The following is an 11,228-nucleotide window of genomic DNA, read 5'->3' as shown; positions in this document are numbered from 1 at the left end:
GTCTTCCCTCGCTTTTTTGCCTTTCAATGAATTCATTGTGCGCACGTCGCACTTTGGGGTCAGTCAACTTGGGTTCATAGGGACAGGGCTTGTGCTGAGCCGAGCTAAACTGGGCCGGAACCTGGGGACAGACAAAAGCCTGGTGAGTACGGGGATGCAGAGGGAAAACGGAAAGGTTGCCAAAAGGCTCAAAGGAGAGAAAAACATTCAGATGTTACGGCCGTTTTCTACAAAAAATTTTAGAGTTGTGTGTCACTGTTTCAACCACAGTAAACGTGAGATTTCTTATTTAACGCCTCAACAAGTGTATGGAATCACAAATATTACTATTGCAAAATCTGTACTTGGTTCACCCTCTCTTATAGATTTTTAAAAAAAGAAAACATCCTCAGAACATTTTTCCTCTCTCACTTTATCCATCATGATAACCCTGGCAGACACATGTTCCAGGGACGGTGGTTCTCATTCTTTATCTGCTGTGTTTGCTGTTGCTCACTAAAAAAAAAAAAAAACCTTGGGAGAGGGAGCAGAAGTTTGAAGTATATCTACATGTCCAATGCCACTTCCACTATCACTCAGACTGTGCGTCTCTGAGTTGGAGGGTGGGGGGAGCAGCGATGAAAAATCACTTTTAGGCATGTTTTGCAGCTACGTGACTCTCGGTCAAAGATTGTGCTGTTTGGGTCTCACTGGAGCGGTCCAGACTTTGAGGCTTCGTTTACACAAGACTTAGATTAAGACTTGAGGCATGCTACAACCCTAAATCACACAAAAACTGCGCTTCCATAAGGCCGGTGTCAAGATATCGACGTTGCGTAGAGTTAAGTGTTGCAAGAGGCACCAAACGCCGCATAGATATAAATACACAATTCAGTTTGAAAGCTGCACAATATTTTAAAAATGGTGGCATTCTGTAAAGAATGCAGAGTAGTTGACTTTTGGGAGACTTTTTGTACAGTTTAGTTAGTAGTCTGTTTATTTGCACAAGCAACTTTAGAGTTCAAACAACCTGTAGTGAACAGTGAAGCCTGTCTACCAGGAGTATTGAGTGGAGATTAGTTGCCTGCCATGTGCGTTTCAAAGCAAAACTTCATCTTTGTTCTACTTTACCTGTATATTCGGCTCACTTTTGACTTTATTCATCTTGAGTTTGTTTCTAATATAATATATAGATATTTCTATCCAACCAAATGTAATGCTTCTCAGACATTTAGTGGCGAGGAAACCTGTGAAACGCTTGTCCGTTCTTGTTGTGAGTCTTTTGTCACTCCTCACATCTCCTCCATATAAGCAGGCTTAAAGTTCACCCTGGTGCCTCTCTGCCTCAGGCGCTGCCGCAGGCCTGTAGTTAGACCTAACCTCTCTTGTTCAAACAGCATAATGACAAGATAACAGGAGTTCAGCAACACTGCAGCGACATAACATTGTGAAAGGTCTTTAATTTTGGGTGGAGCGTAAACAAGCACCTTAGTTTACGTTGCATGTAAAAGATTTCGGATATGAAATAAGTAAATGGATCTTTTTTTTTAATTAAATGTCTTGACCTAAAAACTTTCTGTTTGTACTATTTGATATCTGAGTCAAACTTTTTTAGTGATAGGTAATAAATAAGAAAAAAATTCTTTGGACTAAAATGCTAAAACAAATTCAACAAAATAACTTGTAAGCTGTCAGGTTCAAATAACCAACAACATTCAAACACTGCACAAAAAAGGAGAAAGACAAGAGAGCTTTAGATTTACTTGTAAGGAGAACGGACAGAGATGTGCTTCTTACAATCTCCTACCGCTCTAAGCTGCCTGGCTTTTTTTTTTTTTTCCCCGATTGCTTCCTGCTGACCTGGAAAGCCTCATGAACACTGTTTTTTATGGCTTCGCGAGAAGCAACAGGATCTGTACAATGGTAACATGCCAGCTGTGCCACGTTCTGTTCGGCCTTCAGGTCGGGGTCCGTCAATTGGGGTAGTTTTAATGGAGAAAAATTTGCCATGTTTTCACTGACTCTGCAATAGAAGACAAGAATATGTCTACCAATGATTCTTTACCAAGAGGTATTGCACCACTTTTGCAGGTGACTCTGTTCATACGTAAGCAGCTAGATATATTCCAAAAATAGTACAGTCTGTATTACACACCACTTCTGATACATTGAGGGTCTGAGTAGTGAAGTGTGCAAAGTGCAGAGTTCAGTTCCTGTTTGTTTCCTTCTGTAGCTGCAATGCAGGAACTGATGAACTCACAGAACAATGGAGAAAGTAGCACAACTAAAACAACCTCACACATCAAACACAGTAAACATAAGAGAACAGCAAACATGAGATGAAATACTAAATATTTCTAACATAAGCACAGAGATTTGCTGTCCAACTTAAAGTCACCAGACATGGCCTGTTTACCTTTGCTTTCCTATTTTTTTTTCAGGCTTACAAAATTTGGCAACTAAATTCACTGGGACTTCAAGATCTAATGTTAATGCAGTTGCGTTTCCTTGTTGTTTACAGATCATTTAATACAAAAATAGTACTTGTCTTGATTATAAAATAATTACGCCTATTTTAGCCCTAAGTTCACAGAAAATAATAAATGTAGCGGTGACTAAAACGAGAAACATTCAATGTTTCTGATCCTCCCATTATAAAAATCCAACCTGTAATGACATGTTTTCATCCTGCATTGTAGCTGTATTTATGAGTTGTCTGTTTTTTAGTTTTCTTTATTGTTACTTATTCAAATGTTACTTTTTAAAGGGGCTTATTATATGTTTTCTAGCTACATAGGGCCATTTAATAGCACAATCAAGTAACTGTTACCTTCAGTTGTTGCAAAAATGCTCTAAATATCAAATATGGCCTAAAAGAAATTTGACATTGTAATTTAACACCTTGAAATTGGGCCTCTGTCTCTTTAATTAACTCCTAATGTTTCTGAAACTCCATCTTCAGGAAGTCATCACGACATGGTTCCTCTGTTAACCCTTTAACGTTTTTACCATTGTTGCACTGAGAAGTAGCTCGTATATTGAGCTCAGCAGATGTGCAGTTCCACAAAGTGTTTGCTAATTGCTGCTGGCTAGTCTGAAGGAGGTGAGTGGGGGAGAGCTGCTCTGTGAGGAAACTGCAGATCAGAGGAGGAGCTTCGTCCTCGATGGCAGAGCTAGATCCACCCAGGTGTTTTTCACAGCTGAAGGGTTGCCGTGGGAGCTTAAAGGATTTCTCAAACATCCATGAAAAATCAAAGAACACCCCAGGTATGTTTTTGAGAAGTGAATAACATTATACCATGATCTAAAACAAAAAAAGAGTATTTTACATTATATTGCCCCTTTAAATAAAGAGTTAATGGTGTGGATTAGAATTTCAAGACCCATTGCTTTCTTTACTCTTGCTATTTAAACCATAAAAACTTAATATTCTCTCATGTTTCAACTCTATTTTCGTACACTTATGCTCATCCCTTCTCTTCTTCTTGTCTTCATGGAGCTACAGAAACTTCTTATGGTTTCTTACCTACCGGCCAGTGGTGTAAAATCTACTGTGCGTGTTACTCAGGAGGTGTATGTCGAGGCAGAGAGCTGCAATAAGAACTGCTCTTAACAGTGTGCCTCAAGCTAGTCGTTGAAAGTTGAGAAACTCCCAAACCCATATTTAAGGAAGAATGAAAGGGAGGCGAAAGACACTGTTTGTGCCACTTAGAAAACAGTAACCTTACCATGAAGCTTTTAAGGGATTTAAACGCAAAGTATGGGGTGCCATCAGTCAGCGCGGCAAAGTATCACTTAAATTTATTTTGCAACAAGTCATTTCTGGGTTACAGTAATACAATATCTGAGACAAAAAAATATATTAAAAAAAGACAATAGATTTTTCTTTTTTATTTGCTTGCAGCTGTTTGAAACATCTCTGTGGACCATCTGTTTGTAATGCTGTCTTCTTCTGGCCAACTAGGGAGAAGACTGAGGATGGATTTCGACTTGCACGCACAAGGCACCAAGACATGAATCAGATTATTTTACCAATGCGGGATCTTTAAGAAATAAAGAATACTGAATTTCCATATAGATGACATCAGTTTCATGCTTTATGTTCGGCCTTTTGTACGACAGTTTTAGGATCCTAAAAGTTTCCCTTTAGTGTTTGCCTGGTTTGACTCATTTAATAGTGTTCCTCTCCTAACAAGGAGGCCGCATAAATTTAACCATAAACCATTCTGTTTACCGTTCCATTAAGCCATTCCTTGTCTTATTTTCTTCCTCTTTTTAAAGGACACACCCGTTCTCCATTACCTTACCCTACAACATCCCTAATTGGACAAAGGACAGGGTGCCTGCAAGTCAGGATGATGACATCATGTGTCTCCGCAATGCCTTAAGCACGAGATGGCGTTCTTCTCTGGCCAACACACGTCTCCTCTGTTTTCAAGTTCACAGGGCTAATTTCTGGCATGTCATTAGCGATCGGCGATGTAAACAGTCGGCGAGATGTTGTGCAAATGTTATGATCTCAGTGACACTCCTCGCGCCGTGTGTTATGTTACGAGATCTGAATTAATTAACGCAAGAGCCTATGAAGCAAAAACTCCCTTTGTTGTATTGACAGAGGAGTTTGCTGTCATTTGGATAGTGGATTATCCCCCTCCCCTGTAAGAAACGTCCAATATTGCTTACAACGCAGGGCGCTTTGAAGTTAAACTATAACCCTGTTCCATGTACCCGGGAGACAGTCTGTCTGTCTGTCTGGCAGTGGGAAATAAATGATAAGTAGAGACAGACAGGGAAAGGGGACGTCCTGAACATTCAGCCGACTTTTACCTCTAGCCTGGATTCACTTCACCCTACGATACAGCAGAGTCGGTACAGTCCAACAGTTCTGACGGTTATGGTAATCCTACTTCGGCGTGATTGATCTGAAGAGGCACAGCTGACAGCTCCAGCTGAAGATCAAAGGAAAGCCTCTCCTGCTTGGAAAAAAAAGAAGAAAAAAACTGAAAAGTGTAGGAGTGGGGGGTAGGCGGTGGAGGTGCGTCCCGCCCCTGTCCACCAGTGCCAGATGTTCTCCTCTCTCCATGTCCCATCTTGCTTGATAATTGCACAGCGCACTCTAGGTTCCGTCCATGCCCCTTTGACATTAAAGTGCAGCGCCTGGCGGGGCGCAGCGCTCGGCGGAGCTTTGAATTAGTCCTCTGCTTAGCAGTTGCACAACCTCAGCTCCGCGGAGACCCCCGCGCCGCCCGCAGGGCCCCTGGGTCGAGAGCCTTGATCCCGAGCCAATTATGGATCTGCAGACTGGCAGCTGGGCGGTGGAGGTGACTGTTTGCATGTTTGCTTGCTCCTGAGTCTCCCATTTGAAAGTCCAGCGAAGTTGCGTGCTCATCTCTCGTCCTCATTAAGGCGTGAGTCACCGACCCTGCTGGCCCCTGGGGCCTGTTCCACTGGCACCAGCCCTGCTCTGTATTACCTTCATTATAGGTGTCCCAGGGAGCTACGGGGGATGAAATTAGGGCATGCAGGGACAGATAATGACAAGGTACAGACGCTGTAGACATGACACTAGCTTTTAGCGAGGCAAAGTGGCTCCATGTGTCTCGATTTGCTCCCAATGGTTCAAGTCTCCTGCCTCCCTACTCTTACCACTCCCACCACCTCCTAACCTCAGGTCCCTGTGCCCCAGTGAGAGGCTCCTCTCCCTGGGTTGTTTGGGTGAGTCAGGTGCCTCCTCCATCTGTCCTCCACAAGCCAGATGGGAAATAAGTGGCTGCAGGCTACAGGTGGTGCATCCACTGCTGATTTCAGCTCCCACAATCTCTCTCCACACACTCCCTCTCTTGCTACTCCATCATCAGCCGACCTTGGGTCTGACCAGACGGTATCTCCCTCCCCCCACTCACCCCAGCCCCCTCAAGCATTAACCTCGCTGCACCTGTACCGCTCAGGATAAACCCAGAGATAGGCATGGCCTTGCTTTTATTTGTTCATTCATTAAGGCCTCTCTTCGTCGGGAGGGTGCAGCGAGATAGCGCGCTGTGCGAACAGTAAGAGCATTGAAAACGTTTTAGTGAATGGATCCAGATGTGAGCAGCTGCAGTGAAGTGAAAAGAGGTTGTTCTTTGAGTGAGTTGCCAAGACATTTTGATTTGAGACTTCAGCAAAAAGAAAAAAAAAAACATAATAATTTTCTGAAAATTATTCATGATTACAACATGAGCCCTTCTAATGCTAAATCACACTAATGTAAGTTTATATCACTGAAGTCTGCAGCGCACCCCCGGCTGTTTGGCCACTCACAACACATTACTGTTGCTCTGCTGTCGATAAATTACACTTACAGAATGGGGCAGGATGTGTTTACATAGCCTACATTGTTGCCCTACTACAGTTCTCTGTTTAGATTTTTTCTCATATTGCCCACATACTTTCCAAACTCCAGATTTCCCCCGGGTTAAATCACCAACAGGGGCCATAAACACAGCCGGTCTCTCATTCACTGAGAAGGAGCGAGGCCTGAATGGACAGCTAGAGAAGACTTTTAACTCATGAATGAAACACTAATATAATATAGTATGTAGTGGGCCTCCCATGGCTCCCACTCACTGCAGACTTTTTTTCCCCTGCACTGCATTGTAGTGCGGGTCCTGAAACTCGTTTGACACTCAGAGGTGTGAGGGGGTGAAGGGGAGGCTGTTGCTGGAGATGGACCGTAAACCTCTCGTCTCCTCAGTGGTTCCTCTCAGGCTTTGATGGCGTTTCCAACGTTAATGCCTCCCGCCTCGGAGTGTGGGCAGCTAGCAGGGGCTGTAAATGGGAGCCATTGTGTGGAGCTACTGTGGCCATGTGTGCAGCCATGTAGGAATGAGTTATTAGGTTTATGAACTTAACGTGGCAGCAGTCAGCTAAGCTCTGTCGTCCTATATCAGTAACCTTGTCCTCCATCCAACTTGACTATTTGGGGAGTTTTAGTTTAGATGCTTTAGAGCAGAAATGCTTGTAAAAGTTTCTGGATGGTGTCTCATGAGGACTGGGCTTGGGTTCTGCTGGTCTAGACCCCTCCATTGTAGCTCAGGTTCCATCAGGCCCATTTACCTTCACTCCCACTCTTAGCTATTGTTCATTCCTTCACAGATTGCCTTGAAAAACAATTTCAAAAGACAAACCAACATATCGCGTGTTTCTGGACTGTTCAAGAAAGTAGAAGTACCCTGAAGGTATCCATGCAGAAAGACCCCAGGCTGTGGCAAGACTTGAAACTTGATGTTCACGTTGTGGTCTCTCCATCCAGTCTGACAGAGGTTGAGCAGTTTTACGCGGTTTTAACTTGACAAGATGTGGAACATTTTAAGGAGGATGAAATCTTTTGTGAGAGATGATCTGGATGTGTAGATTGGTCCAAATCAGACTATTCCCTCTGGGAGTGTGTGCCTATCTTCAGCCAGTTACTCAATAGGTGAAATTAAGATGGGAAAGTAATGTTTTTAAAATTGTTATTATTATTACAACAGATCTGTCTTGTAAATGCTCTCTTGTACGAACCAATTTCTGACTGAAAAGAAAACCTTGTGGAAGAACACAAACTCTCCTCCTCTGCCATATCCTGAAGACAGTATGTCAGGAGTTTTTCACCCTGATTATTGTTTCAACGTCCGTGAGTATCGTTGTTTATTTTCTGGAGTTCATTTTTCTACGTCTCTCATTCATTATCCCACGACATCTCCGGATCGCAACAAAGCCACCTCTGTTTTTCGTCCAATCAGCACACGCCGGCCCCGCTGCTCTGTGCTTTCAGGATTCCGGGCTGGGTTGTCGTATGCGAGGGGTCGCCTGCAGAGTTCACGGTGCGACTCTGTCTTTGAAGCGAGGGGGGGAGTGATAGGATCTGTGCTCTGATCTCTCCATAATCATATAAGCCGCGTTTGAAGTTTGTTTTGCTTCCCTTCGCAGGGACTCGCTCTGGCCAAATAAACTTATACAAAATGTATTTAGGGAAGATCACAAACTGATGAACTGCAGACAGAAAACAAGATTTGTTTCATGTCACCCAACACCTCCCCCCCCCCATTGTCTGTTTTTTGTCTCTTTCATGTTCAGCATGTATTCTCTTTTTGCAGCTCCACATGCCTATCGCTCCGATTTTATCGTCTGTCCCCTCTGAAGGTTATCAGGTCAAAGTGAAGTGCATTCCACAGTGTCTTAAAGCTGGAGATGTAGGCCTCAGAAAAGAATCATGATTAGTTGAAAAGAAAAAAAATCATTTCCGAGGAAGGAAGCATTTGTCTTCAGCTTCCAGCCGGAGTTTCTCTTTCTAGCAATCTCCTGTACAACAAAGTATTCCAAACTAAACTATCTTTGTTTTCTTTAAATTTTTACATTAGTTGAAAAAAATTGAATGACTTTTTTTCTTTGGGGATTTGGGGGGGATTTTAATGTGTATCATAATTGTGTGGTGGAAGGAAAATTAAATGTAATTTTCACTTTTTTTTTTCTTGGTAATGAAAATCTGAAAAGCCTGGCATTCCCCCAGCGCCAACATGCACTGCATTTACAGCAGCAAGTCTTGTGGGACATGTCTCCTCCTGCCTCACACATGTAAAGAATCACATTTATGTCCAATCTTAGTAAAGTAGCTCAAGCTTAGTCTTATTGGACAGAGTGTGTATGTGAAAACACATTTTCATGTCTTGCCATTGGACTTTGCCTTCTTCTTTGTAGTAGTTCTGCTGTGATAGCAGGATCTTGGTTTTGGATTGGAATCATCTGCTTTCCATGTTCAGCTGATGGATTGTTTTGTAATAACTGGTAGTTTCTTATCTAGCGTCCTTCCTTTCTGCATGTCACGCACAACTTCTTGTTAATTTGTCACACAAAATTTCACTGAAAGACACTGACATTTATCGTTGTATGGGGACATAATGTAAACATGTTTAAAGTTGCAGTATGTAACTTTTATAAAAAAAATAATATTTTTTTCATATTTGTTACAAACATTGTGACAATTTGTAATGGGAGATAATATCCGTGAAAACATCAGTCTCCTCCACCACCTCCCTAAGCTGCTATCGCCTTCTGAAGAAATTCAAAAACAACTAATCAGAGCCAGGAGGCGGGTCCTAACGCTGTCAATCAACATTGTGAACACGTTGTTAAATATGCTAACACCGTTACAGGAAAACCATTTATCCGCCATCACTGGTGGCTATGCTAACTAGCTTTAGCATTCATAACAAGTTATGCTAGCTGCTAGCTAGGGCAAGAAGGGGAGGAAAAATAGGCGGCGTCACACTAGGTTGTGATTGACATCACCAAGATCCGCCTCCTGGCTCTGATTGGTTGTTCCTGGCCCAGGACTGGGAGAAGACAGAGGAGATCGATTTAAAAAAAAAAAAAAAAAAAAAAATTCACAGATTATTTGTCTCATACCATACAGTTATGTCACAGAGACAATTTCAAGAAATAAAGTATATATTTAAAAAAAAACATAATTTTAAAAGTTACATGCTGTAGCTTTAAGGGGAAGGAATACCTTTACAAAGTGAGTCACTCTCATACTTAACATCATTTCCATGTTGTCATAACTACCTGTTAAGAACCTTCTACATTGTGTAAGCAATGTGTAGTATAAAAACTATGAAATACAAGTATTCCTAAAAATGTGACATCTTTGCCAAAGACATAAGAGGCTGACACGTCGATGAAAGAAAACAACTTGAGACTCTGAGCTGTGCAGTGTAGTGGGATCAGCTTTTCAGCAATAAATTACCAGTTTATTATAGAAGGATCAAGTAATTTCCATCGAAATATTAAGTCCTGAAACTCAAAACGACAGAGCTGGAAAGTTTCCTCTACATAACGTGGACCTCGTTTCTTTTCTCCTTGTTTTTTTTTTTAAAGCTGCGCTTGAAATAGCACAAGATAAAATATCAAAAGGCGACTGTACGAAAGAGCGCGGCCTATCTGCACAGTTATAATTTAGCTTTCAGAACAAGCCCAAATAGTGCTTTTCTCCCACTTTATTTCAAAAAGATAGGAGGGAAGAAAATAAAGGAGTCAGGAAGCCAAACCATCCCCGAATGATTTAGAAGTCTATCCGCTTGGTGTGGCTATAATTATGGCCGCTCCAGATTGAAGGGTAGGAGGAGATGCTGGAGCCCCAGCCAAAATTATAGTCTGCTTGGTAAAAACAGGCTGAATGAAGAAGAGTAGGGTTAAGGGATAGAGAGAGTTGGCGGAGGGGGGCGGAGAGGGGCACAGTGGAATGAAAAAGCAATAATGTTAGAAAACTAGAAAAAGACAAGAAGAGTCTGAAGGCAGACGGGAAATAACAATAACTGAAGCGCCAGTGAGGAGGAACCGACACATTTAGCTAGTGTAGCAACCAGCTAACTCCTGCTACAAAAGCTAGCATTAGCAGAGAAAGTAAACGATTTAAGCTGCAGCTCAGTGGACGAGTCGGCTACCTTAAAATAGGATTGAAATACCGACTTCTGGGTCGACTTCAACATTACCCATTACCATTCCAGCTCCCTACCTCTGCTCTGCGTCACATCAACGGGCATAAATCATATTTTCACCACAGATACAACATCCAGCGCCGAGGCTAGGGAGGCAAAGAGGGGAACTTTATTTTCTTTTTTGCTCCTGAACCTCAACAGAAATAGCCTAAAACAGCACATAAAGCTGCGGTATGAGAGTGGCCTCCCACACAAGTGATTTTCCATATTGTATGGAAATGAAATGGCATCCTGGGCCAAGCCAGAGCTGTCAAAGGATGCCAGAAGGATGCTAGCTTCTGTAGCTGCATATTACTGCTAAAAATGTCCTTCTGCCTGCAGCTGCATAGCAGCAGTTGGCAAGAACATGTTGAATGGAGGAAGGCAGGAACAAAAAAAGTTATCATCTGAATTACCATCTCTACTTAGAACCTAGGTGATTAAAACTAGTTATTTCCAGAGTCAAATTGTGACTGGTTTGGTGAGTGGATTGTATTAAGTTGGTCTTTGCTCTAAAATGTCAAATATATCTACTTCCCACAATGAGTGAATATCAGCTTTCTCTTAAAGGGGCGGCATTATGTAAAATTGACTTTTTTGAGGTTTGTAAAATTATTCCCTCATCTACATAAAACGTACCTGGAGTGTTGCTTTAATTCTTTCATGCATGTTTGAGAAATCTTTTAATCTCCCATGGCAACCATTCATCTGCACATAACATCTGGGTGGACCTAGCCCCACCTCCAAGACACA

Source organism: Poecilia latipinna, unplaced genomic scaffold (genome assembly GCF_001443285.1).
Source record: "Poecilia latipinna isolate Pla-1442-1.1 unplaced genomic scaffold, P_latipinna-1.0 Scaffold143, whole genome shotgun sequence".
Taxonomy (NCBI): domain Eukaryota; kingdom Metazoa; phylum Chordata; class Actinopteri; order Cyprinodontiformes; family Poeciliidae; genus Poecilia; species Poecilia latipinna.
This window is presented reverse-complemented; position numbering follows the sequence as displayed.